The sequence below is a fragment of the Culex pipiens genome, chromosome 2 (genome assembly GCF_016801865.2).
Source record: "Culex pipiens pallens isolate TS chromosome 2, TS_CPP_V2, whole genome shotgun sequence".
In the NCBI taxonomy this organism is placed as follows: domain Eukaryota; kingdom Metazoa; phylum Arthropoda; class Insecta; order Diptera; family Culicidae; genus Culex; species Culex pipiens.
In genome coordinates this window covers 83,997,813-84,002,268 of record NC_068938.1, presented here as the reverse complement: position 1 = coordinate 84,002,268, position 4,456 = coordinate 83,997,813, and positions in this window count along the sequence as shown.

The following is a 4,456-nucleotide window of genomic DNA, read 5'->3' as shown; positions in this document are numbered from 1 at the left end:
TCCTAATGACAGGACATTAGGGGTGTGTAACCAACAACATTGTCTGATGGCATAGCCAAAGACAAAAGTCCTGAAATGCTCACTTGCACTTCCCAAATACACCATGAAGAGTGGGAGATTAAGTTCCGATTCGAGTGAGCAGATGAAACGCAAGGCTGTGGTCTGAGGCAAGGCATTAGGGATCACCTGGGAGGAGAAAAAAAAGTCAGGCTTTCGAGTTACATTAGGATAATTACTACTTTCCAGCATTACTGGTGGCTCTTCGCAAAGGGCTGATGTCTTTCGCCGTTGAGGGCCAACACTTGCACTTTTGGTCGGTGCCTTCTCCTGCAGAAGGTTGAATCGTCCTCCGGGTGCAGATCAATCAGTCACACACAAAAAATGACGTGTGTCGGTTGATTCTTTGATTCCTTGCACCCCATAAATCGAGTGACTCAAATTTCAACTTCAGCATTTCAAAACGACCTAATTTCGAAATTTTAGTTTGAAAGGCGCATCTTTTTCGGTTACAGCGTTGTACCCTTACCAAATATTACCTCCGATTAGTTCTAAGCCACAGCCAACTCGACTCAACTCCGCGACGTTGGATCTAAACAGTCGAAATTATAAATTTATCGCGGCGAGTAATCGTGCCCTGAAAGCTGTGTCTAATTGGAAGATTTCCGGGCGGGAGGTTTTTTTTGCTTTCCATTCTGGGTAGTTTTTTTTTTCTTTCTATATTTTTGCCAGTTGACTGATGCACTCTGAGACGAATGAGCCGGTCGGACGGAAATGGGATGGACGACCTCTATTAAAGCGTTACGATATGGAAGCTGCAGCCGTGTCGGGAGGCAGGTGAAAATGGCCTGTGGATTCTCGGGTAATATGGTTGGCAGCGTTGAAGCTTTGCTGACAATTCGAAAAAAATATGTGGAAAAGCAAAAAAATCAAAATTCCGCCAAAAGGTGGCGTTAAATGTGTCGTATCATTGTCAAGTGTAAGATTGTAATGTAAAATTTATCAAACAACTTTGTCGAAGACCGCAAAACGGTCCGAGTTAATCCCGACGAGTTTTTAACGATTTTAAGAAGACGTTTTTGTATGAAAAGATTTTTTCACCAACTTCAACGGTAAAAAGCGACCTTTAACCCTTAACCGATTTCGCTCAAAATTTTCACAGCCACCTTTTTTTTTTTTATTATCTTCCTAGTGGACACTCGGTTTGTTTTTAACAATTTATTAGAAACTTTTGAAAAAATCATTTGGATTATTCTCCATCAACTCACACATCATTTGCCCGGACCCCACTTCGATTTGCGTGAAATTTTGACCTAAGGGATTATTTTGGTCCCAGAATGCGAATCCGAGGTTTATTTTTCGATATCTCGTGATGGAGGGAAGGTACGACCCCTTCCATTTTAGTATTTGCGACAAAATACCATATCCCGGGGTGACATAGATAGGATTTCAATTTATTTCCGGACAAAAAACAGTTTTGAGCACGCTGTATCTTTTGACAGGAGCAAGATAGCACAATACTTTCTTCAGGAAAGTTTTAGGGAATTTTCTCCATTTCAACACAATAGTGGTTCAAAAACTTTAGTGAAAAATAAAAATAATAAAATTCAAAAAGTAAAAAAGAGGGTTTTTCCATACTAATTCCCATACAAAATTGAAATGCAATGCGCAAAGTGTGGACGCAACCAATCGCTCCCAAATTTCGGGGAGTTGTTTAGGGGCCTAAAAGCAACCGAAAAAAACATGTTCTGAAAAATCGACCTTCTCGAGCCATCCTAATGCACATGGTTCTGGCATTTTTTGCACAAAAGTTTTTTGAATACAGCTTTAAAAATATGCGTTGCGTTGAATTCTTAATTTGAATTTTGGGGTTACTGCAATTCAGTCATAGTTTTTCATGCAAAAATTAGATTTTAGGTGTTAAAATTATAGTTTTTAAGAAAAAAATCTATATTAATATTTTGTTAAATAAGTTTATAAAAACAAAATACAAAATACATATAAAATTTTGGAAAAAAATATCAAATGTCAGAATTTTACATGAAATTCGTTAAAACTGGTTTTGTTTATAAAATTATTGATTAATACTGCATTTTAAACTGAATTCAAAACACGAATCAAAAGTTGTCTCATTGTATATGAAATTTGTTCTACTGAAAATGCTTATAAATTTGAAGATTTATTATGTTTCAAAAACACATGATATTTATTATTTACAAACGTATTTAACCTTTTCTTAGCGGAAAATTATCCGAAGAATCCAAAAATGCATTCTGTGTTCCGATTCAGAATCATGTTCATTGAGAAAATCATGACATTTTGAGAATGCTAAAATAATGCTATTTATCAATATTTTCTTGATTATAGTTAAATAACTTTTTAAACTATTCCAAATTTTAAGAAAGCTTCTTCTTGAAGTACTTTGAACACTTTTATAACAGGGTCAGTATGATTCCATTCCATTTCGTATGTATTTAGTTTGTACTCTTCATTTTGCGGAAATATCTTAAGCCTGTCAAATACACTCCGATTTACGGTACTTAAATTTGGTGTCAAAGGGACTTTTATGTAAGATAAGAAGCCCGAGTTGATGGAATACTCAGAATAAAAAAAAAATTAGCGAAAAAAAACAAACTTATTGTTTTTAATTTTCCGCCTTTTTTCGTTACTCAACAGTATTTTTTTTTGGGATATGTCATTTTATGAGAAACAAGCCTAACCCGACAAACTTCGTTCTGCCTTCCTTTGTTGACGTTTTCGGTTTCAGCCTCCTGTGATCAAAATTTTATTTCACGTAACTTTCTCCATACAATTTGCCGATGCTCCGGAATCGGTTCCAGAGTGGCCAAAGTGTCAATTAGTTAGCGTAAGAACCTTCCTTGGGCTTATGGCCTATCTACAATCACTTAGCTTAGAAAATTTCACTTAGCTTAGGAATTTGAATCAATGGAAATGAAGCCGAGCTTCTACAATGGAAAAGTAATCAAATTAGAAACTGACGTATGGTTTGAAAAATTTCAAAATCTACGGTAAGTTGACGTTTCAATATCAAAGGTAAACAAACAACTGCATAGCAACGTATATCAGCCCAGCAAAATTTCTAAGTTGATTGTGGATGACGGCCGTAAGTTGCGTACTTTCCTAAGTAACTACTTTACTTAGATGTTCTAAGCTAAGTGATTGTAGATAGGCCATTATACGAACCCAACGCAACAAAGAGCACCTCGATCCGACGCTCCGTATTGAACTGATTCGCGTTCGAACAAAACCGTCGAAATTTTTTATATATATAGATAGATTAAATGTACTTTTTGAATCTGCAGAAGGGTATTTTTGCCTTCCTCACCTTACTGAAGAAAAGGCTATAAAATCACTCGAAAAATGAACTTCTTAATACGAGCTCCTAGACCCACCATCGCGTATACATATCGACTCAGAATCAAGTTCTGAGCAAATGTCTGTGTGGATGTGTGTAGGTGGTACAAAAAATTGTCACTCTATTATCTCTGGATTGGCTGAGCAGATTTTGACCGTTTGGTCTCATTTGATCTGTCTTGGGGTCCCATAAGTATCTATTTAAAATCAGCAAGTTAAGTTAAGTACTTCAAAAGTTATGCTAAAAAAACGATCTTGACTGCATTCCGAAAGAGAGTAAAAAGGGTGGTTGTTGAACAAAAATTTTAATTTCAAAATTATAGTTTTTTTAACTGCAGGTATATTTTTTAGAGTGAATCTAGGAAATAGAGAATGTTTTAGATCAGACATTTACAATTATTAGGATGTATAAACATAAGGTAATTGCTTGTACCGCTACGACTAATGGAATAATTTGATTAAGGGATAAACATTTATTCTCAAGACAAGCAATGGAATGCTGAAAAAGTTAAATTAAAGGTGAAACAATTCGGTAAACTTGTTTTATAATTATTGATAATATTAGCCTGACAAGGGAAACACTAATTATGCTAGGACGTGTTGTTCGATGCTAAAAGGCTCAGAATGTTTTTAATTTCAAAATACGATTTTGGGCCTCATCACAGAATTTTGTTTCTAGCTTTGAACTTGAACGCGGAAATTGAATGTGATGTTTAAATTAAGAAAACAAAAAAAATCGAAGAAAAATTGTTCATATTTCGATATCCGAAGTCTCATACGAACCTTTGAATAATTGAACTCCAGATAATCGAAACTTTGGAGAATCGAGGCTTCGCACAATCGAGGCTGGACTGTATTGTCTGTATTGTATTGTTCAAGGAGCTCAATCTACGATACCTTGCATTTTTGTGAGTTTTCAGATTCGCAAATCCTCTAACTCAGTTTTGCGAATGTGAAGTTTAAAGCCTTCATCCGGTTCAAGTTACGGATTCAGCCGCTTCTCATATCCAACCATGGTTGAAAATTTACAGTTTAAACCTGACATCACTCTAGCTACCCTCTCTTTTCTATCTCATACATGCTT